This window comes from Triturus cristatus, chromosome 5_1 (assembly GCF_964204655.1).
Source record: "Triturus cristatus chromosome 5_1, aTriCri1.1, whole genome shotgun sequence".
NCBI lineage: Eukaryota > Metazoa > Chordata > Amphibia > Caudata > Salamandridae > Triturus > Triturus cristatus.
In genome coordinates, this window is record NC_140587.1 from 522,933,949 (window position 1) to 522,959,651 (window position 25,703).

The window sequence follows — 25,703 nt, forward strand, 5'->3', positions numbered from 1 at the left end:
ATTCCAACCAACAACTGACAGAGTCGGAGGAGTCTCACAGCCAGCCCTAACCAAGTTCTTCAACCAGTCCTGGATGCCATCATCAGCTTGGTACCCGAGTACCTATACTTTCCCCACACCGCGCAGGAACAGCTGGAGACCAAGCAAGGATTCTACGCCATAGCTGGATTTTCACACGCGTTGGGTGCAATTGACTGCAAACATGTCCTACTTGTCCCCCCTGCTGACATTGCACACAATTACCACAACAGAAAGCACACGCATTCCATCAATGTGCAGGCAATAGTGGACCACCGGGGACTCTTCACCAATGTCGTCACCAACTACCCAGGCAGTGTGCACGGCTCATAAATCTTCCGACAGTCCATCATCAACCGGGGCTTCCAGGATGGCACCTACGGAAATGCAGTGCTCGTTGGTAAGTACCAAAAGTACACACCACACACCTCAACCCCACAATCATGCAACTCACAACTCTGGCGATGCACACGTCACAAACCTACATACAACATGCCAAACAACATGCCCACCCACCAGACCCGACAGCACAACTTACTGTGGCAACCTGGGCTTGCCATGTACATGAGCCACCAATGGCATGGCACATCAGCCACACACCAGCGGAATGTGTAGGTAGGTTGCAACCAGACATGTGCGAAGGAGGCTAGTGACCCATGAATGAGAATGCACACATTGCCAAGTGTGGCGTGGATGTGCTGGACGGACTGCAGTATGCAGACCACAGACATATCCATGGCAACATATAATGCTGGTGTTGTTAGTGTTGTGGACAGTGGATGCAACCATGTCACCAAAGCAGTGGGGAAGATCACGGAAATGTAGCTTGTCATGTCATCCCTGTAAGCTTGTGTGGAGTGGGCTTGCCCAGCGTACGCCAGGCTAGCGTAAAGGTGTGAATAAAAAGCACATAGCCCTGGGCGTGGTTCTCTTCCGGAATGGCCAACGTGGCTGCCAGGGTGGCACCTCTCACCCCGCCATGAGGCCGACGCCGTGTGCGGCAGTGTCTGCGATCGTGTGCGACTGCTGCAGCCCGGGTCGCTGCTCCCCGAACCAGTCTTGTCTGCCCCTGCGCATCCAGGCCTCACTGCTCACCTGCTGACACCGGTGTGTCTCCACGAGTGCCCACCATGTGCCTGTGCTAGCTCCACACCTGAGGCCCGCGACCTTGGCAGCCTTCTCAGACCATCACGGCCTCAGCGAGCAAGGCCCGCAGTACTCCTTTCCCGTTGACGCACTCCACCGGCATACACAGCGGACAAGTAGGTTGCACATTTGCAACTGAGTCTTGATTACACAATGGCAGAGTAAGTATTCAAGGCAGAGCTTAAATCCCTATACTCCCTTCGATGTGGTGCCACCAACTCTGTGCATAGCATTCCGACCACACATGTCTGTGGGCCCTTGTGGACTGCTCCCTTAGGCCTACACACCTGTCCAGCAGGCCGCAGACAAATCCGATACAGTCCGTCCCAGCCAGGACACGGCATTGTCACAAACAGCACACCCACCCTGCTCTGGTGCCTCCACCTCCGTCAACCAGGAAACTTCTCCACATGCCATTCCAACACCGTGTGTTAGAGATCAAGGAGGAGCAGGATGCACAGCAGCTGCCCCACGCTGACCGCTGCCTTCGGCACACACTGCGGTCACGTAAGACACACATTTTTAACTTGACTCTTGATTTGTCAATTGCAGAGTGGATATCAGTGTACAGGCCTCATCGCAGACTGGATCCCCTTCCAGCTCTGGTGCCACTGACTCTGTGCCATGGGAGTCATGGGCACTCTCCCGTTTGACTATGTTGGCATCTGAGTCCATGGCCTGGGGGTTATCTCCATCATCTAGCTGATACTGACATGGTGGGATAAAGGAGACTGTAGCATTCATCTCCTCCATTATGCCTGTTTCTCCTTGCTTCTGCCCTCTGCATCATGCCCTGGATGGACACCTTCCACTGTCCCGCATAACACTCTGCGACATTCTCCTGGGACATCAACGAGGACCCGCTCAGCTCTCGTGGCCCTATCTCAGTGCACCACAAGTCACCGTCCCTTGCGGGTGTGCCTTCTGCAGTGCACCCGGGGCCACTAACTCTGTGCAGCTCAAGTCATGGAACCTTGCTGTTTGTACTTTGGACTTCTGATTGTCATATCACTGTTGTAGTTGTTGCCAGCACCAACCAACCCCTGAGGGGATGCTTACACTACTCAACATCCATCCAGCACAGGCGTCACTGGACGTGTGTCCCTGGCAATAAAAGGTGCCGGGCAAATGTGCCCGTACCACAAATTGACTCATTGTGTCCGTTTGGTCATTATGTATACATGAGGGCCCCGGGCCATACCACGTCACATTGTGCTGTGTACAGCATGTGCAACCTTGTCACCTCAGGCAGTGGTGTAGACCTTGGACATGTGGCTTGGTCAGACCCCCCTGTGAGTTGACTGGCGTACGGCGTGGGGTGTGGTCTTTTGACACGTGGCTCTGGGCGTGGTTGAGGTTAGGCCTTGAGAAAGAGGCAACTGATGCGTGTGTGTCTTTGGTGTGGTGTCTGTGCCACCCGTCACGCATTGTGCGATGTTGCTATGAAGCATGACCACAGCGTGTGGTCTCGGCCGAGGGGTACATGAGAGTGAGCAAGCCCGCACAGGGTCTGGGATCATACATGCCAACTGTTGTGTGTGATGCTATTTCTGCAGCATGAGCAAGAGGTCTACCCTCAAGCGCAGGGCGAGTTCGGCCTATTGGTCTATTGCTCGGTCCCCGCTCGGGTGACTTGTTGCTCTGCCGCATTTATTACTAAAATAATTGTTAACTTGATACTTTGCACTTTAACATTGGTTTTAATCTGCACTAAACTGTTTTGCCATTTTTAAATACTATGCCTATTACCAACTGTAATTTGAATTTGATTGTGTTGGATGGAGGGTGAGAATCTAACTCGGCTCAGGGAGTTCCTAATACTGACACAGAGCACCACCATCTTGATGGGTGAGCGCTCCAGTTGTTCAGCCCTGGAAAATAGAAGGCAGGTTGCTAGACGGTCGCGCGCAACGGGCATGCTGACGGCATGCCTAAGTTAAGCCTGTCTGTGCCCGTCAGCATCCCGGAGGCGGCGCTGGCCCCACTGCTGGTTTCCTTCCACACCGAGGACAGCGCATATCTTTTAGCAGAGCCAGGCTACTAGATATTGACAAGGATTGGCGCTGCCACAACCACTCTGCTTTGAACTCTGACTGTACCACCTCAAAGTGCACACACTGCAACTGGGTAGCCTCCCATTACAACAGTGAGATTAACTCAAGGAGGGTGAATAAGGCTGCCAGGGATCCCAGAACAGGCTCCCGGATTAATAAAGGCAGACATTTAAAGGCACTCTTACTCAATACACGCTCTTTAAAAAAGCACAAACTGCATGTTTCTGATCTGTTGCAAGAATCCAACCCGGACATAATGTTTCTGACAGAAACATGGCTTACAGAGGCCTCAAACCCCTCTATTGCTGCCGCCATTCCCTCAGGGTATCAGATCCTAAGGAGGGATGTGCTGTGGGCAAGGTGGCGGAGTTGCAATTATTTTCAAATAGGACATATCCAGCACCATAGTCCCTATAGGAGAGTTGGATGGGGCGGAATGCGTTGGCTTTCATTGTGTATTCTCTGCACACCAATCCCTGGCCCGAGCCTTAATATATAGGACCCCTGGTCCTGCTGGGAAGTTCCTCAAGTCCCTTAGTGACTCATTCTCAGCCCTAGTCCCCAAATATAAGGACTTCCTGGTACTGGGTGAATTTAATATTCATATGGACAAACTGGCAGAGCAGGAGTCCATCTCACTGATTGAGTCCGTGGCCATTTTTGATCTGTCCCCTTATGTTTATCATCCCACCCATGATAAGGGTCACACACTCAATCAGATTTCTTCCAATGCAGAGATTCAATCAAGTAGACATGCCTTTACCTTTAGTATGGTCTGATCATTACCTGATAGGTTTCAAGGTTTGTAAACTGGTAAGATGCCCTCAATCTTATGGGAAGCATCGTACCACCACTTCAAGACCCTTCCATTGAATTAGGAGCCCTGAGTGAAGCGCTTGTCCACCACCTGCTTTTACTCAGCGGCAACCCAGAGAGTGATGCTCTCTTTCTAGAGAATTGATTGCAGCAACGCTCTCTGGCGCTTGCATCTTCTTCCACTCCCCCCTCCAAGCCTGCTAGATTTTCTGCTCCGTGGTTCAATGAAGCTCTCAGGCAGAGCAGAAGCGCCTGCAAATGGTGGAAAGAGTATGGTGGAAACATTTTCATATAGAGGACAAAATAATCTATAAACAAGCCTCAAAGGTCTATCACAATAAAATTCTAGAGGAAAAAAATCTTTTTTTCATCCAAAATTGAGTCATCTGGTAAAAAAAGTAAGGAGATTTTCAAAATTGTAAGTCAACTTGCCTCATATTTCCATGAAAAAATTAAAACTATCCAAGACTCCTTTGCTAAGGGAGGGAGCACTGATTCTCCAACCTCTGGCGCACAAGCGGTGGGTCCTTTTTTCACACAGTTTCCCCCCCTTTCCACTGGAAATGTCCTTGGAAATTATGAAAGGCCTAAAGTCAGGCTTTCCCACGGACCCATGCCAGGCCAAAGTGCTGGCATCCATAGTCCAGATTATTAACCCAACCGCCAATATTGTCCTAACCCCCTAGCTGAGAAATGGCCAGGTGCCATGCAGTTGGAAAAGTGCGAAAATCCTACCACTGCTAATGAAGACTTCTGCCGACCCCTTGTTGGCATCCAACTATAGACCGATCTCACTCCTGCCTTTCTTCTCTGAAGCCCTGGAGAACTATGGGAATTTAGTTATCATGGACTATGTGGAAACTAACAATCTTCTCCACCCGAGCCAGTTCAGTTTCAGATCTAATTTCAGCACAGAGACTGCTCTGCTTGATATCTCTGAGTCTATTAAGGAGAAGCTAGATAAGGGAGGTAAAGTGGTACTGATCTTGCTGGACCTCTCTGCCGCCTTTGACACCATGCCCCATGTCTGACTCATGCACAGATTAAAGGAGTGCGGCCTGGGAGGCACGGTGCTCCAGTGGTTCTCCTCCTTTTTGGAGGATAGACACCAAGAGGTCTGGTCCCCTCCTTTCGCCGCTCCCATTCCCCCTATGAAGGTGGGCATCCCTCAGGGTTCCATTTTGAGCCTGACACTTTTTAATCTATAGGTGTCCCCCTTGCTCCCCTGGCTGAAGCATGCGGTGCAATAATAATTTCCTATGCTGATGACACGCAGCTTTTGTTTACATGTGATAAGGGCGAGGACTTTGCAGGAGAGAAGATCAACATGTGCCTGACTGAGGTTTTCACTTAGCTCAGAGAGAATCATTTAAAATGTTACCCAGAGAAATTTGAGATAATCTTCTTCGGCTCTCCACCTCAGGACGGGTGGAAACAATGTTGGCCTTCAGACATGTCACCTCCCCTAACCTCGGGAAACACGGTCAAAAACTTGGGGGCCAAGTTGGATGACAACCTATCCATGAAAGCTCAAATCCAGGCAGTTGTAGGATCCTGTTTGGGCCTCCTACGAATGCTTAAGAAATGTATCCTCCTACTACCTCTCACCCACAGGAAGACCGTGGTCCAAGCCCTCATTGTCTCCAGGTTAGACTATGTAAATGTCCTATACCTAGGCCTCCCAGAGAACCTACTGAATATACTTCAGGTGGTCCAGAATGTGGCCGCTAGGGCGGTCCTCATGCTTGGACCTAGAGCTTGGATTTCTCCTCACTTAAAGGCTTTGCATTGGCTTTCTGTCCGAAAAAGAATTCGCTTTAAAGCCCTGGTCTTCGCTTTTAAGGCTTTACATGGTACTATATTAGAAAGAGAGTTCTGCACTATGTCCCCGGCAGAACCCTGAGGTCATCTTCTCGACAGCAGGCAGTTGTTCCTAAGAGCCTGTAGAAAGGGATTAGGGAGAAAGAGAATCAGAGTAGAAAACTGAGGTTTGGGATGAATCAAAGAAGAGATAACTTGAGGGAGAATTTAGTAGAGTTGTTTGGGAGATCTTAGTAGTAAACTGATGTTTGGGGTGAGCCGGGAGATGTATAGGAGGGAGGAGTCCAGGAAGGGTAATTTTGGAGATCATAGTAGTGGAAAGGGTTTGGGATGAGAGAGAGTGCAGATAGAGGATGAATTGATAGAGGTGAAGGGTGATGGTAGGATAGAGTAAAGCTTTCAAGAGAGCAACATGTTTTTTCTGTATAATAGGACAAAAATAATAAATATATCGATACATGGTTACATTGTGAGAGCATATATGTGACAGGAATATAATATATTGAGATATGCATGTTTTGTTTTTGTGAAGTAGTGAGAGAAGATAGTGATGTAGTGGTTTTCTGTGAAAGATTTGTATGTGCAGTACTGCTGGTGAGTGGTATTTGAATAGTACAGAGGGGTGCCGCTCGCAGTAGCTTCTACCAAGTGTGCTCTGGGGAGGAATTCCGTGTTATTTTGACATTTCCCTAATTGAAGGAACTCTGGTGGAGTCTTCGAGCCCGTGTGCTCCATTCCTGGCTTTGCTGTGCTGTTCTGATTAGCGGGAGCGGGACTGCGAGGCCCAGAGGTGCTTGCGCCAGGACATCACGCGCACCTGGTGCCTCTTCCCGCCCCCTCCTCCCTGAAGGCCTTTTAACGCCTCGCGGCCCCCGCTTCGCGGGGCCGCTCGCAGTAGCTTCTACCAAGTGTGCTCTGGGGAGGAATTCCGTGTTATTTTGACATTTCCCTAACTGAAGGAACTCTGATGGAGTCTTCGAGCCCGTGTGCTCCATTCCTGGCTTTGCTGTGCTGTTCTGATTAGCGGGAGCGGGACTGCGAGGCCCAGAGGTGCTTGCGCCAGGACATCGCGCGCACCTGGTGCCTCTTCCCACCCCCTCCTCCCTGAAGGCCTTTTAACGCCTCGCGGCCCCCGCTTCGCGGGAGCCGCTCGCAGTAGCTTCTACCAAGTGTGCTCTGGGGAGGAATTCCGTGTTATTTTGACATTTCCCTAATTGAAGGAACTCTGGTGGAGTCTTCGAGCCCGTGTGCTCCATTCCTGGCTTTGCTGTGCTGTTCTGATTAGCGGGAGCGGGACTGCGAGGCCCAGAGGTGCTTGCGACAGGACATCGCGCGCACCTGGTGCCTCTTCCCGCCCCCTCCTCCCTGAAGGCCTTTTAACGCCTCGCGGCCCCCGCTTCGCGGGGCCGCTCGCAGTAGCTTCTACCAAGTGTGCTCTGGGGAGGAATTCCGTGTTATTTTGACATTTCCCTAACTGAAGGAACTCTGGTGGAGTCTTCGAGCCCGTGTGCTCCATTCCTGGCTTTGCTGTGCTGTTCTGATTAGCGGGAGCGGGACTGCGAGGCCCAGAGGTGCTTGCGCCAGGACATCGCGCGCACCTGGTGCCTCTTCCCACCCCCTCCTCCCTGAAGGCCTTTTAACGCCTCGCGGCCCCCGCTTCGCGGGAGCCGCTCGCAGTAGCTTCTACCAAGTGTGCTCTGGGGAGGAATTCCGTGTTATTTTGACATTTCCCTAATTGAAGGAACTCTGGTGGAGTCTTCGAGCCCGTGTGCTCCATTCCTGGCTTTGCTGTGCTGTTCTGATTAGCGGGAGCGGGACTGCGAGGCCCAGAGGTGCTTGCGCCAGGACATCGCGCGCACCTGGTGCCTCTTCCCGCCCCCTTCCTCCTCCTATTTAGCCCAGCTCCCTTGCGCGTACGTGGGACACGCGTGGACTGCAGCGCGGGCGAAGCCCGGGACAAGGGCGGGACAGTCTTAGACAGTCCTAGACTGGCCGGGACTGGACTGGGCCCGCCACTCTGCCCGCACAATTATCAAAGCTAGTCTGTTGAAGTAAGACTATACCACCTATTTTATCAAAGTAGTTTTCATGTGATTGTAGTTAGCGCGCACTTATCCGGTTGTTATTTGTTTGTGTTGTACAGCAGTGTTTACTACCAACAGAAAATATGCCTAAGAAAATCGTCTCTGGAGCTTTAGATACGTTTAACACCATAGATAACTATCTGGTTCAGGTGGTAAATAAAATAAACAGTGACAGAAGGCAATCGCTAGGTTTGAGTCAATTCCCTGACCTTCACTTAGCAAGCCCCTCCACTAGTGCGCATATGACTGATACATTATCGCAAGACCCCAGCACGAACATCCCTGACACCTACCCCCTTGACGTCGGAAACCATGATCAAAGCATAGAACTGTTGGTTGACCTAGAGACAAATGCAGAGTCTGACCCCGAGTCTCAGGCGGAACTCATAGCAGAGGAATCCTCACCCTCTGTGCCTGTGACTAGGGCGGTGAGAACCTGCAGAAAAAGTCAGCCTAAACGCGGGGGACCACGGTCAGGGAGGAAAAGGGCCGCTTCCCCACCAAAGTCTAAGGAAAAAAACAAGAGCATGAGGGAGATAACCTTAGACAAATTATAGATGATGATCTATTTAACAGGATAGCGGATATGATAGACCTAAAGATAAAGACTATCATTAAGCCACTGATTGGAAAAATTGATAAGCTTACTGCAGAGGTGAAAAGGTCGGGAGGGCTGCAACGTAAGCTAGTAGAAGAAACAGAGAATGTAGTAACCATTGGCACTAAAACCAGTAGACACTGTGTTGGGAAATAATGGGGGTGATATAGTAGCAGATGAAGGCTTATCAGAGACCATTCCGCCTGGTCAGGCACCACCAGCTGTACCTAGTCAGGAAGCAGCAAGAGAGGCCCCTATACCCCCATCTACCGCACCAACACCGCCATCCCTAGGGGATAACCCCACACAATTTATAGTGGAAGCCTCACCATTGGTACTGGTACTAGCGAATGTACCCATCTTACCCCCTGGCCAGACAGAATCTATTTCATCTCTGACCAGCAAGGCGTTACACTGGCTGTCAAGCAACCTGCAGATGGCACATTATGGGAAAGAGCAGTTGGCAGGGGAATTGTAATGGCGAAGAGGATGACATGGATTGGGAACAGGGAAAAAAAGTTCAAGGGGGACTGTGTAGTGTTAAATTTCTCAAACGCAGACGTGCTCCCAAATGTCCTGTCAAATATATTTCCCCCCAACGAAGAAGTGGAACCATAATCCCTCTCACCCTAAAATTTTTCTATAGTGAGCAGCAAAACGCGATCCATCCAAATATTCCAAGACCAGGGTGGGTCACAAGAAGTAACAGATGGGGTGGGGGTTTTGGACCCATACATAATGACCATGGTATTGGCCCAGCAAATAGATTCGCTGCAGGGCCAGGTGATCATCAGAATGTGTTATTTTCTAAGACCCCTAGATCAAACTGGAATATAATGAATAGGTGGGGGGCAGGTGTCCCGGTAAATGACCGAAATGACCCCGGGATCTGTGGAAATGGGTTTGGAGCTTGGCCGGTTGATGAGCAGTTTTGGATGCGTCCCAATACCCCATTACCAAGGTGGAATGTAGCAACAAATGGATGGGGATTGGAGGCCCCACCCTATGATTGGGGGTTTGGTACAGTCAATAGGTATGGGGTTTTGGCAAATTTAAATGATTGCGATTGACGTATGGGGGGCCCAAATACGTTAAAAAATGGATCAAGGGTCCCATGCATAATAAGCCACACCAAAGATAGGGGCAGAGGTCTTATAGATGGTATAAACATGTTTGAGACAATTAATCTGGAAGGCCGCAAAGCGCAAGTTGCTCCAGAAAGAGAAACTGCTCCTGACCAAATTGTGGGTGTGATCGTTGGTGGCTCCCTTAAGGAGAACGAGAATGTTATTGTTAATGATAATGATATTTCGCATGATCAGTTAAATGCAGTAGAGAGAGTGGGCAACTTATCGGCTAATGGAAGCCCCCAACTACGAGCAGAAGATGGGGTCCCCTTGACCGATTTTGTGGCGAAGAGAACTGTAGAAACATGCAAGATACTATGTTGGAATGTAGCGGGACTTAATTCCAAACGTAATGATAAGGAGTGGTCAAGCTTCGTCGTAAGACATAACATTATTGCCCTCCAGGAAACCTGGGATACAACTGCTAACTTTTGGTGGGATGGGTTCACTAGCTTCGCCAAGGCAGCTATTCCTAGCCGCAGCGGCAGAGCTAAGGGAGGCCTGTTATTGTTATTCTCCCTAGAATTGAAGGGCTCCCTAAAACAGATTAGTACAACATACTTATCGTAGAGAGACAGATTAACCCCACTAGGAGGTCCTTATACATCAATTTTTATAACTCAGGGAATAGGGACAACAGGGGTAGCAATATCGCCACTTTATACGCTATATTAAGGTCAGGCAGCCAGATTACTCAGCTTGACACAGAGTATATCCTACTAGGCGATTTTAACATTCATCCCTGCACGTTAGCATGCAGTTTAAGTAACAAGGAATGGGGTGATGGTCCCGAGGGACCTCACTTTGAATATACCACAGAGGGAGAGGAGCTAGAGGACTTCCTGGCAAATTTCAACTTGTACGAACCAGAGGGGGGCCCAAGAATAGCTACCTTCACTGGCACCAATCCCGGAACCATAATTGATTATATTTTCACCACACAAGGTATTCTAAACCAGGTGCTTTCCTACTGCACTGTGTTATCTCACCACAGTGATCATAACCCTGTCTTACTTGAAGTGGCTTGGGGAGATTACATGGGGCCAAATCCGGGGAAAGTGAGGTCGGACCATAGTTTGCGTACCTCTGATCAGGGTAGGAGAGTTAAGTGGGCTAAGGTGGTCCCAGAAAACTTCTATGCTGAGGTTTTCCCGCAAATTAAGGAGCAGGTTGAGGTTTGCCAGAATCCTCGTGCCCCGGGTTGTGAAACTATAGGGGCCTTTGAGTCGATCTGGGGGCAGGTGTCGCATGACCTCCTGGCTAAATCAAAGAAAGGAGAACCGAATAAGAAGCGCTGGTTCGACACCGCATGTTCAAAAGCACACAGGTCACTGATGGTAGCTTTGAAAAAAATACCTAGGGTAAGGGGCGAGATTGTTAGATTGAGGAAAACCTATAAGTCAGCTATAAAAATCAGACAAAAAAGCATCAAACGGGAAGCCTGGGAAAATCTCCTATCCGTGGCTGTCCTGAAGGACAGTCGGAAATTCTGGGAAATAATTAAACAACCATTCTTTTCCGACCAAAATAACGAGGCCATGGACTGTGTCATCCCAGTGGTTGAATCATTTTAAAAATGTGTATGTGGATAATGATCAGGCAACCCAGGATGTGTCGCTGGCCACTTTAGACGCCACTCCTATTCATTTCTATAGTACAGAAGTGGAGAAAGCTATCTTGGCCACAACCAAGCATAAGGCCCCGGGCCCCGACGGGGTGCCAGCCGATTTTTTCATACATGCCCCAAAGTTGTGGGCAGAGGTATTGGCCAACGTCTTTACCGCCGTTAATAGCAACCCTACACCATCTTCCTGGGACATTTCCACCATCATCCCCATCTTTAAAAAGGGCCAGCGGGATGACCCCGGGTGTTATAGGCCCATATCCCTCTTGGACTCGTCGGTGAAGATCTTAGGCAGAGTCCTTTTGTCCAGGCTGAGGGATAATGTCGAGAGTTGTGGAGGGTTGTCAGAGATCCAGTATGGGTTTAGAGAGAGGAAAGGCACAATCGAACAATGTTCCAACCTACACCTGCTCATATCAAAGTATACGGTGGCCAAGGAGGGGTCCTTGTTTCTAGCTTTCATGGACCTCTCCTCGGCCTTCGATTTGGTGAACAGGGCTAAGTTATGGATGACCTTGCTGAAAATGGGGATCGACGAGGCATTGGTAAGATTTATGGCTTCCCTACACCAGGAGCTTTTTTCGGCCGTACGAGTCACAAATGAGGGTAGGTGCACGTCCCTTTTCAAATCCCTGAGGGTGGTAAGGCAGGGCTGCATATTGGCCCCTCTGCTCTTCACAATTTATATTAACGGTCTGGGTGCACATTTGGAGGAGAAGGAAGTCGACGTTCCGCGTGCGGGAGCAGTTATGATCCCAGCGCTCCTGTATGCGGACGACGCCGTGCTAATTGCGCGCACGGGTGTCGGCCTTCAACGCCTCTTAAATGCCTTTGGCACATTCATGGAACAGCTTGATTTAAAAATAAATGCTAGTAAATCGCATACCATGGTGGTGGGCCGAGAAAGTAGCAAGAGGAGAACAATAACCTTTACGTGTAGAGGGGATATGGTTTCTAGAGTTTACACTTTTCCCTACTTGGGGGTACTTTTTGACCAGAGAGGAACTTGGGGTCCTCAAGTGAGGGCGAAGAGGTTGGCGGTTATTAGATCATCGTCTGCCCTCATGGGCTTTGCGGGCAGGTTAGGTGCCAGGCCCATGGAAGCGTTGTTAAAAATTTACAAGAGTAAACCTGTCGCTGTTGCGTTATATGGTTCACCAATTTGGGGCTATGTAAACGTGGAACCAATCCAGAGAGCGGAGAACAGATTCATACGGACACTCCTCTCTGTGCCGCAGTCAACACCAACTTACTCAATACACTTGGAGGTGGGCCTAGATTTCCTTACTGATGGGTTGAATATTGCTCCCCTGATCTTTTGGTTAAAGACGTGGCTTAATGAAGACCTCCCACTGAACCATAAGATCATGTCCGACGTCTTGTCCCTAGACCATTGTAAAAAGATCCCCTGGCTGGCCTATCTGTTGAAGGTATTCTCAGATTTGGGACGACCAGAGCTCTTTACTTCCCCCCAAGATATCAAGGTCCAAGACATCGATCTTGTCAAAAAGCATTTTATGGGGAGGGCAAGAGCACTTCGTGAAGAAAGGGAATTAGTGAAACCATCAGTAAGGGGCCATTACTTACTTGTTAATTCATTTTTTTTTAGCACCGTATCTTGGTTTCGTTACAAATCCATTCCATAGGTTTCTTTTAACCAAGTTCAGGTTTAATTTGTTACATTTTTATTTAGGCACTTTTAAAACATGGGAAAAACCGGAAATAGCCTCACCCTGCAGTTGCGATCATTTCTCACCCCAAGACACCATGCATTTTGTTATGTTTTGTGGGTTTTATTTAGAGCCAAGGAAAAAATATCTGGTATCAGCTTTGAAGGAGGCGGGCTTCGCACAAGTGAGACCGGCTATGCTCTTCTTGCAATCATTGCCCAACATACATATTACCTTTTGTATAGCCAATTTCTTGGTAGCTGCAGTTAGGATGAAAAAACATACCCATTAGATCCATCGTTATTCCTTTTTAACTTTTGTATGCCTAGATTTGTTTTAATGTAAATTATTTTGTTGTCATATTTTAACACGCATGAAATGTTCCTAACTCTTTGTATGAAATGTTTTTAATCTCTTTGTATGACTTTAATTGAGTCGAATAAAGATATTTTGACTGACTGAATAGTACAGAGGTGGTGATGTGTTTTGGAAAAGAGTATGTGGTGTGTAAGAGGGGATGGACAAGAGTTATGAGTGTTTGTGTGAGATTTGATCACTGGAATAGGTAATGTTTGTGGTGGAGTGATGTGTAAGGATTGTATGGTTGTGTGTAATTGGTAAACAGAGGAGGCAGGTGTTGGTGGATGATCACCAAACAGGCAAGTGCCCTTGTTTTCTCTACCCAGCTCAAACAGGCAACTGTCCTTGTCCTCTCCGCCCTTAGCCTCAACACCCGGGCTGAGACGCTCTGAGCCCTGTGCTTAAAATTGCCCTATTGGCCAATGGAATCCTAGCCCTAACCATAACTAATCAGTACCTCAACCCTAAACCCTAGTGCCAAAGGGAGACCTGGCCTTATTAACCAATCATGGCCCTAGTCCTAACAGCCAATCTAAGCCCTTATCCCTAAGTCCAATAGAAACCCTAGCCTTGGTAGCCAATCAAAACCCTAACCCAAACAAAACAGAACTCATACCCTAGGCCCTTAGTCCAATAGAAATACCTGTCCTGGCAACCAATCACAGGAACAGATGCAACAAACAATAGAAAACATATATAAGAGCCAGGTGACCTTAAGCCCAGTCTGCTGTGGCAGGGAGTTGCTCCTCTAATCGAAATCTCCATGGATACAGACAGGCACAATCCACACTTTCTAGCTTCCAGATTCTACTCTTCAGGTTAGGGCCAATTTTTAAGCCACTAAAGCACTGCTTTCACGCATTTAAACTAATCACTTTTCAAGCCAAAAAACGAGTTCTGCATGCACTTTAAGAGCACAGTTTAAAACAACAGAGCAGATTAAGCAGTCTACTAGGCATACTCTGGTTAGCCACTGAGGTGTATGAGTGGTGAGGTTTAATACAGTCTTTGTGAAAACCTAAGAGGGAAATGCATACAGTTATGGGTAGAACAAAGCAGCAGTTTGAAAATACCAAGTTTGCAGACAGACAAAAGGTAAATTCATATGGACACCGGTAGAACAAAGCACCAGTTTAAAAATACCAAGCTTGCAGAACAACAAAGAGGCAAATGTAAACAGACAAAGGGTACGGGTAAAGCACTTAATAAAAATGACAATTAAAAATCTATACTGCGATAAAGGGCCCCCTATGAGGAATCAGGCGTGTTAGCCAAAATGGACATGAACATGCACTGCATGTTGTTTATACATTTGAGAAAAACTCGTTAGGCAGCAACACGGTGCAATCTGGGATTTGAAGTATTTTCTTTAATGCTGTATTTGTTTACTCAAAAATCCCTGCATACAAATCCCTCATTTCACAAATCCTCACTGACAGCTGTAAGAAGTGGTCCATTCTGAGTCAGAGATGCCCCATTTCAGAGGGCACTCTAAATTTATGATCCAAAGTTAAAAGGGGGTTTGAGGGTCTGCCTATTTCTTCCATTCAAACTGGTCCAGTTAACCATCAAAAATGCTTTTCCCAAAACCCACCACACACCAGCAACAATAGTGATGGAACATCAAGAAACATCAAGACGACCCATACCTCCACAGCCCACTTGCTTCCACTGGAACTCCCACCAAGTACTGAGATGTGGAACACAACTAGGGTGAGAAACCAAGTTCTTTAACCTGTGTATCTCCTAGGGGCACCACTCAAAGAAAAAAGATGCAATGGCTGAGGCTGCAGACTTGAGGCAGTGGAGCATGCCATTCCTGGAGAAATGTAAAGGTCTCTTAATAGGCAAGTGGCTCTCAAAGGCAGATAAAAAATGCAAACAACAACGGCAGACCCTCCAACCACACCTGACACTACGTTCCAAATAATTATGGTGTGGTGCACTTCATCTCCAATATCAGTCATTATGTGATATTACTGCAGAGCAGAGTAACATTTAAAAACAAAGTGAAGTGGTGCACCGTAAAATACAAGAGTAAACAAGTCCTCAGAGCTGGCTGTAGAAAATACCCTCTTTCCCATTCCACTCTACTCTAGCACAAAAAGATTCAGCAACCCAGCGCGCCCCACACAAAATCAATTGAACTTAATCAGGGCCCATACATCCCACCCAGCACCGCCCCCATGCTCCATGAACTGAGAGCACGGCGACAAGTCGCATCCAATCAATCAACCACATACACAGTCCCACACCAAATCTTCAGGTCCCTGAAATCAATCCCATTAGATAAAAGGGGGGGTATTTTTATCCCCGATTTACCTGTGGCTTATGAAGGCACCTGTACATCGATTCTTCAATGTTATAATCCAAAGCAGACCATTGAGCAGACCAATGAGACCTCCATGCTGCCCTCAGATCGGCCACAAGCAAGCCGCCTGCTCGCCGTCACACCTAACATTTTTAATATATCCATGAGTGGGGCAGCCCACCCATGGCCGAACCACAGACGTCTCGCAACATGGAGTTCCCAATAGTCTGCTTTTTTGTAATGGGATTAATCCCAATAACCCAATGACCCAGTGCAGGATGCGGCCACAATTGACCGATGGGATGGCACCCAAGGCCACACCATCAGCTCATGGAACATGAAAAGCAACATCGAATGAGATACCCAAGCTCCAACGAAGCCCAACTGGCCCTGAACGAAATGCCCTGGGCGAATGCCTGGGCCTCTGGATCCCCCCCCCGCACCAAAGTGGAACAAAACAAAGGAAGAGAACATTTTTCACAAACAACTCTGAGGACTCATAGGATCTCAAAGGCAGGTAAAGGTAGGGTAGAATCAGCCACTAGTCAGGATGGAACCTAAAGTCTGCAGGATTTGCCTACACAGTCACCTTAATGCATCGTTTCTGCCTTCCAAGAGAGGGCACTAGTGGAACAAGCCCCAGCTGCCCTGCCATGTCACACTGTTCCGTAGGCACTGGCTATAGTCTTCAGCCACAGTTCACTATTGGATTTGATGAGTTTTAGATCAGTACATATATTGTGACAGACTTACGTTGAAATGTTTTCTCTGACTCCTTCTTATTTATTTTCTGGTGTGATGATCATGTAGCTAAATGAGAAACTCTTACAGGAAGAAAGAGATAGCACTTCAAACTGCTTTTTAAATAAAGGTGAGACTCTGGATGAGGAGAGATCTCAGGGATAGGAGGTCATCGTTCAGACCCTCAAGTGCAACTAGTATTATCCCCAATCTGCGATCAATGTTTGGTCATACTATGTCCGCCACTGCTAGAATATAAGTATATGGTATGTTCTGTGCATCTAACTTGTAAGAGTACTTGAGTGGAAAGCCTTTCAGAAGATGTGTTTTGTTACACGCAGCATTGACAGCCCCCATGATGTCTCTGTATAATTTCAGATTAGAAAGAGTGATTGCAGCAACGGCAGCAGTACAAACTGTTGCCTTATGGACTTCATCTGCCATGGAATTCCCTGGAACTTGAATGCCAACACATTAATGACTCAATGTTTATATTACATGAGCCCGTAGCAAGAAGTCTTTCTGCTTTGACACCTATTCCCAATGCATCTTATGCTTGATTGTGCAACCCTTGGAATCTCGAAATCCATTCTGACCCCAGTAATTAAGGTATTCATTATACGATTGTACACAATAATACAAATCATGCACTATAAGTTTGGAGAATCCATGATCTGTATTCTGCAGTGCCAGTATAAGGGCCTTGAGTTCTTCCAGCTGTGCTGTACAGTCCCCTTGGGACTACATGTATGTTTTTTCAAGTTGGAACTTGCCATCATGCATGCGCCCCCTTATGACTGCGCACTCTGTGGAATATTGGTGCTTAGTTCCTACGGCAAGCTAGGCAGACCCATCAGTGTAGATGATGTAATCATCTTGATCTAGAGGCATTCTTTCATTCAGCAGAGAATATTCTTGTTCATACTTAAAAAACGCTTGTGTTTGGAGTGTAGGATCAAATCTGTAATCTACGTCTGTTGCAGTAAGCGAGATAGCCCATTGTATCCATCGTGGATGTAATAATTTGGCATTAGGAACGCTTGGTTTGGTGACGGCTTTTAAGAACGGTAATGGGTTACGACAATTATGCGTTTTCCCTGGGCTAATGCTCTCCCTCTCTAACTACAGCAGTCTGTACTGCTCTGAGAATTTTCTCTGTTGGTGCAAAATGCATTTCTGGATACGTGTGCAATTGTGATTTGTATGCAATGTGTAACGTATAACCTTTATTCCATGATATGTATGTATACGCAGTTGGTCCAGCAAATACACAGATCACCAGGTTGGTTGTGTTTGCACATGTGTGTAAATGTTTGTAAGCTATCATTTCAGCTTGTACGGAATGTAAAATGTGTGTATGTTGCTGTGTCCAATGTGTTATTGAAAAATCAATTCTAATCAAATCGTAGAATGGTTTTACCCGTTCTACATAATCACAAATATATGTTCTGCCAAAATTTGAAAATCCCCAAATGGATTGTAGTCTCTTCAGAGTTGTTGGAGGTTGGAGCAACGCACTGCTTTCTAAAAAATATGTTGCCAGGCTTTTGCCTTCACTTGACAACTAGTATCATAAAAATAGGACACTGAGATGGGCAATTTTTGATTTTTTGAAGTTAAATTCATCCATTAGATATATATCATCTACGCAGGATCATGCCTCCTCATTAAAATTTTGAATTAACTCAGTTACTCTGGTGGAAAACATCCCAGGGAAATTCCTATACCCTTGGGACAAACGGGAAAGTTTCCGCTTTGAGCCTAGCACTGAAAATGCCGTCAAACATCAGCTTCCAGACGCTATATTTTGTTAGCAAAATCCATTAGCGATATCTAGTGTTGGTTTGTATTTTTTATGCACAATGTTATTTAATTAGTGCGGCATTTTGTACTGCGAACGTGCGAGTAGATGTGTTCAAATGTCTGTAATCTAATACTAGATGATATGAATTGTCTGCTTTCATTAAGGGAAACAAGGGGATATTCATTGATGAGGTGTGATTTTCCATTACACCCTAGAATTTGAATTGTTCCAGGACTTCCCTACATGTTTTATTGGGTATTGTCTCTGGGGTTGAGGAGTTGATTTTAATGTGATCTCATGATGAGGTGACTCATCATCCTACCAAACACAATTTCAGTAAAATGCAGGAGCTAGTGCTAATGCCCACTCCTTGGTGTAAGAATGTTTCACTGATTCTGGAATGAGGTTGGAAAAAGCAGGTAAAATTACAGTTTCCCAGTTTGGGCATTCCATTACAAACACCGGTCACCAGTCTTTTTCAGCCAAAAGACTGTTGTTACCATATGTCAAGTTCTCCCAAAGCAGAGCCTTGATGCTTTTGGGTATGCCCCCCTACCAACTGGAGTGTAATTTTGTATCAATGATGTTGACAACTTACCCTATTATCAGGTGTTTCCACCGTGATATGCTCACTCAGTGCTACTGCTGCCAGATAATCCATCAGGTTCCGGCGAGCTAATGTGACTTTTGCCACGCTCTCAAGCATCTTCCCTGCCCATTCCCCATTCAGAAGCAGAGTCCTCAGTAGTCTGGACATGCCTGGTCAGACAAGCGTTGTGATTCCTTCTTCAGCTTGACGTGCTCTTCCGATCTGCAGTCTGAATGTCCACCTCTCTCTGAACGTGTATCGGATGAATCCTGAAAGGAGCTAGAGGACAGTGTATCAGTATCCTGATACCTGTCACGCTTCCTATTGTTATCAAGGTTTCTGGGATTTTTTTTGTGGCTTCCTGTGAACTTTGTTTGTCTTTATTTTGTTGGTTATCATCCCAATTCTTCTTTGTCGAAGAGTCAGGCTCTTGCATAGAGTTATCCTTTTCAGAATTAGTCTTAAGTTGTGGTTTGCCAGGTCTGGCTCCCAAATTATCTCTACCTAATGTTGCATAGGTTTCTTTGATAATTTTTGGTAATTCCCATTACTGTTGTGCAGGAGTGAAATCCCTCAAGCGTTGGTGTATAGCGAATCCAGCTATCTCCCCTTTTACGTTACTTAACATAATGGTGGATACTGTGGAAAAAACTGCCCATCAGTTTCATATCCAAGTCCAAGGTAGGTGCTGCCCCGTACTCATTCATAAGCTGCTTCAATACATCAGATAAAACAGCCAGAGAAGGGGTACCTTGTGTTCTCGTATGAACAGCAGTGAAGACTGTACCCCAAGTGGTGCAGTCTTCCACTGGGGGAGCCATCCCCTTTGGCAAGCACTTAGTTAGTATTCTGTGCTCCTTCTGTAGGCCCATATCGGAAAATACTGCTTCATGCTGGCTTGTTTTTGAGCTATCCAGAACGGATTTTTTTCCCAACTGGTGGGAATCCTTCCCAGAATGGCATTCAGTGCTTGTGGGCTGATACCTGTGGTAGCCAATTGTGGATGTGTGGCTTGATCAGTCCACGCAGGGTTAGCTGTAAGTGTTCGCATTATAAATTGTGGGAGATTTCTGCAAATTTTCACTAACTCTCTGTATAGTTAGGCATTTCTACTGCAGTTAAAACTACTAGTGTCAGGATGCGTTGTATATGCAGCTAAGAACGGCCATGTCTGTCCTTCCTTGCTGAGCAGACTGAGTCTCACATTTTCTGTAGTGTGTGGGAGGGCATCTTTGAATGAATTAATATGCTCTTGGTGAGAGAGAAATTTCTAGGTCCTCATATGGAGTGTATTCCTCTAGTGTTTCATAATCAATGTAGATAATTAGATATGAAACATTTGTGTACAGTCATTTGCAGCTGGGAATTCAACCCAGGAATAAAATACCTCTGTCTTGAATGCTTTGTGTGCCTCAACTCCACTCATAGCCAGGAGACCATAGTTTGATAATTTGTCATAGTAACTGCATGTCTGCAATGCTCTCTTATGTTTAAAGCTCCTTCTTTGTCATTCTCAGACATTCTTTTCAAATGATTTGAGGAAAAAGCTTGAATAACCTACAGCCAATACATAGGGTAAACCTACTCAGCTAAGGTGGATTCCCGTACCACCACGGATGTCTCTGGTTTGGAAGTGAGTAGGAGTATTAGAGAAGGCACAAATGAACTACTCAGGATATCCGTAAAATAAGAATCCAACCAATGTTGGGTGCCATGTCATGTAGGTCCCATTAATCCATAGAATCCGTGCATTTGTCGACAACATAAAATTTGGGTGAGGTGCCTAGACTGATTCCATGCACCCCCCATAGTATATGTTGACCTAGAAACCAGCCAGCTCATAGTGCCACCACACGCACCCCTTACCCAAACAGGTAGAGAATGGTTTCTGGCAACGACTGAACATGACAAACCTGACCTCTCAGAGATCATGGTAACAGATCTAGAACCTTTTTGCTCAGTCACTCATGCATTCTTGCTCGCAGAGAAATATACAGAGAATACACAATGGAACATTTTCAATATGTTTATTGAACCAGTGTTATTCTTGTGTAGCATACATGTGCTGTGAATATCAGTAGACAGAAGCAGATGGTGCTAAGACAGCGTATATATGCAAACACATAATACAAGGTAGTAATTAGGCATGCTCCTACTATGCAACCCCTACATTGTGTATATCTAGAGTATGTGAAGATGTAGAACCAAGAATCCCCCATTGGTTATCCAACCTCATTACCTGCTGGGAAAGAATGTAGGACCCTGTGTTGGTCACAAACTGGGCAAACCTTACAAAGATGTCAGGCAGCTGCTTGGCAAAGCATCAGCATGCAGGACCTTTAGACGTCAGAGGAAGTGTCTCCTCTGCTAAACCCCGGATATTGTATGTTATTTACAATAAAAATCATCCTGGCTATGTATACACAGATTAGTATTGGTTTGGATATGTAGATAGTACTGTCGCCCAGTGAATGAAGATAGAACAACATTTGTACATCATTCGTAAAGGCCTTGTACTCAGTGTTTGAGGCATCATGATAATGTTGTGCAAAGCTAGATGTATAAGCAAAGCAGTTTCAAAAAAACGAATCCACCATTTTCACTCACATGTGCAAAAGGTCACAGCAATAATGTTATTGTGCAGGAAAGAGGACAATGTAAGAAAATGTGCAGCGTTGCTACATGGGCCTAACTCGGGTTCACAACACTCTGTGTTAAGCCTAAGGCTGCTCAACCACACTACCCCTTTATAAAGTGCTATGAGATTGCATAGCAAAGCCCTGTCCACTTTTAAGGGAACCACTGGACTCTTTGCATGGTATATCAAGTTTTTGATATATCATATCAATAGTCAGATTCCTACACCTACTTTTTAAATACACTGCACCCTACCATAGTGTTCTCCAGAGCCTTCCTTTGGGGTGACTTACATGTATTAAAAATAAAGGTTTGGGCCTGGCTAATGTTTAACTTACCATGTCAACATTGCAGTTTACAACTGCACACACAGGCTCTGCAATGACAGGCCTGAGAGAGGTTTACATTTTAGTACTATTTAAGTGGGTGGCACAATCAGTGTTACAGGCCCATTAGTAGCATTTAATTTACAGGCCCTGGACACATGTAGTAAACTTCACTTATGAGTAGATTAAATATGCCAATTGTGGATAAGCCAATGTTTCCACATTTAAGGAGCGAGCGCAAGCACTTTAGTACTTATTAGCAGTGGTAAAGTGCACAGTATTCTAATGCCAACAAAAACGATTTCAGGAAAACGGGGAGGAGGAAGGAAAAATGTTTGAGTGTGATCCTGAAGAAAGGACCATTTCCAACACAAGCGCATACACTTGCACACACCTTATTCACAGCACACCCACACTAGTACACATAAACATACATACACACACATGCATGCACTAAACATTTTTTTGTTAACTTACCGGGTTGTAGGGTGTCTCGTATGGAAGGAGGGAGGCCTCCAAGGTTACTGGTGGGTTGTATTTATCACAGATTGGGATCAGGTCAGTGAGAGTTGCTAAGCCCATCCCACTATGTGACGAGGTGTCACTGAATGACACTCAGCCCTGGGCATTTCACAGCTTAAAACTGGAGTGCCAAGGTCCTAGTCATTCTGTGATGTGTCCCCTTGTCATGAGGTGAAGGACATTGAGGTACAATGCAGGGCTTAGGAGGCCACACCCTCAGCCCAGCAAAGTTTGGCTCAGGCAGCCAGGCACCTGCACATTTAGCACATGTATAGTGCCTAGTTACCTAACTTGAAGATAAAGAATGTCTATCAAGCTGACTTGTGCTCAACCTGACATACACTCTTTATTTCCGCAAATGGATTGTAGGGAGTGGCTTCTCCACCTTTAAGGAGAGGCAGCAACTGGTTTAGTTGCCTGTAAACCATGCACCAAATAACTTCTGCCAGGGAGAACTAGACTTTGCATCAGGTTCTATGCCATTTCCCTTCTGTACACAGAGTAAGTCTATGCTGTATGAGTATAGGCCCTTGGCTACTACCTTGAGTAATGAGAAAATCAGTGGTATGGAGGATGTAATCAATAACGTAATTTAACATGTTGTGAGTGATTTAATATGTAAAGTCATAAGCAGTGCATGATGGGACAAGGGTTGTGACAAAATGAGAACTTTAACCTTGGAGGGTGGCCTCTGGAGATCTCTTTTGAGTCCCAGGTCCATGAGTACATTGTGTCTTACAGTGTAGGTTTTTGCTCTATATAATGGAACCTGTAGCGCTATATGTCCTACTATAAATTCAAAACTACAAACCCCAGCATGAAGAGCTGAAAATCTGAACTGGATGAGCTATTCCTTCAGACATCTGGAAGACCCTGAGAGGTGTATCACTCTGTGAATACAGGGCTGAGAAGGCTGATTTTACTCTTAGACTATTGTCTTTCTACAGCAATCACAACTGTGACTTTAAGGCTTCTGAGCAACTGCTGCAGAAATAAAGCTTTTTCATGGAAAGAAGTTTATAAAACAGGTCATATGGAATCTAAAGAGCAAAACAGTTAACTTGGAAAATGAGTACTTAAGAAACTATAAATGCCAAGTTGCTCCACATCATTTGTGATACCTTCAGTCCGGCATTGTTTTTAATATGCTAATTTTGCATTACAGAACTTGTAATTTGACTTTCATAATTATGAACATAGGGTTTAAATTAGGCCTGGGCCAAAACTACGTTCCGTTTGCGGAAATTGCGATAATTTGGCATTTTCGCGTTCCGTGGAAAGTGCGAAAATGTCAAAATTTCCGCATTCCGCAGCTTAGCGATAATTTGTTTCTTGCTCGCGCTGTAAAATAATACATTCTCACGTGCGCGCGATCACCTTACCTGAATCCCCGCGTTCACCGACAAGTTTTCCCGATCCGGTCGCGTTCTCCATGAGATGTTGGATTGTTGGTAGCCATTTGCGCTGTCTCGCGACAGTTCGCACCCGCAGTAACGTCATGCGTCGCGCGATCACGTCTTTCTTCTCGAGATCATGCACCGCGAGACAAGTGAAAACAAGATGGCTGCACCCGCGAGCAACCGCATGGGTAAGTTGGCGAGCCGCGACCACGCAGAAAATACCGCGAACGGGCAGGAAAAAAACGTCCGTATCTTCGTGATATTTCCGCGTGTTTGCGGAGATTTTTAACATTTTCGCGATAATTTGCTAAAGTGAATTTCGCAAATTCCGCCCACCCCTAGTTTAAATTCACAGAATGCTAAAAGGTCGCCCTTAACACGGTGCCAATTGGCAATTATATATAAAATATTTTTTTTAGATTGCAGAAAGAATATTGTTCAGAAATGTAATTCCTGTATCAGCACGTAAAACAATTCCTAAAGCTCCTGCCTAGAAACCAACATAATTAACAAAAACAAGCATTGTGAAAGCAGTGTTATTGTAGGCGTGATGTCCGAGCCGCAAGCAAACATGACAGCATCTTAGATGATATTGTGCTTACTGAAATAGTATTTTCTTTGCCTTAATGACTTATTTTCTTGTCCTGTGAATCCTGTATCTATTGTAGTTTTTTTAATTAATTGTTTTTACTCTCTGTGATATCATCAGGTCGCAGATCATAGGATGTCACTTCCTGTTTAAGTGCAGTCAACTATAGACGCCTGCTGTCACATCATTATCCATTGCATTTTGGCGAATGTACCTCCTTCCTAAAGTAAGTAATCAATTAAAATATTCAGAAAGAAATTGAAAAAAAAGATAAACTTTAGTTGCTGTTCATGTAGATAGCTGTCCAGCACTCACATATCACAAAAGGCACTTGACGTTTATCTAGTCATTTATGGCCTTCATGTCAGTACAACGGTCTTAACACCGCCATACTCACGGTTGAGGTAAGACCACCAACACCACGGTGGGACCGCAACAAGACCTACGCCTCCGCCGGGATCCTGGATCCCACGGTGGTGGCTGTGCGGAAAGGGGCCTGAACAGGCTTACGGTGCCGATGCCGGCATGGCTGAGCATATAATGACTTGCATTTCCACTGTTCATTTTATGGCAGGGACCCTGCCATGAAAAGGGTGGCGGAAATGCAGGTAAGGGGGCACTATCAGGGCCCCGGGCACATATGGCCATTTGAATGCATGCGGGGGACACATATTGTGCCCTCCTGTAATTGCACCTTCGTTCGTACACAATGTGGGATGCCAGACCATGTAGGAGCATTCAGTAGGCACTTTCATGGCAGTAGTCTGCTTGTTAGGCTTTCCTATGACCCTAACAGACCAACGCTGTGACACCGCTAAAACACCACCCTCCCGCCCTGGATTCAACTCAGAATCCGGTGAGCAGATGCACCACAGGCTTGGCGGTCTTCCTGGTACCACCGCGGTGGCGGTCCCGGAAGAAGATCGCCATTCTCAGACTAAGGCCCCTACTCTTAACTTCGATGTCCTAATAGGGTGATAGATCTAACATATTTCACACTGATTAAGTCTTTTTCGAATATTTCCACTATGGGCCAATGTTCCGACTTGTACTTAAATTTGAAACCGAGGTCCTAAAACTTGGTTTTAGTTTTCTGAAATGTGTGGGGCTGGCAGTGATTTTTCATAGCCTAATCTTATATGTGATTTATGTTCTCCAATGCTTTCTTTAGGCGTGCTGGACATTTGATTAGCAAGCAAGAACAAGTACACTTTAGAAGGTAAATTGCAAAACCAGATTGTTTTATTTTAAAATTCCTCCTTTAGCTGAATGTGACACTGCGTCGCTAATTACGGAATTGCAGTTTCGAATTTATGTGAGCTCATACTAATATATTTCTCAAATGTGTGTGTTGTTTATATGTCACTAGAGGGAGTTCTTTGCATATGTTTGTTTTCAACCTCATAGAAATGTGATCCACTATTTTTTTGTGATCTTTTTCACCTACTTCTTCTACATAGGAAATG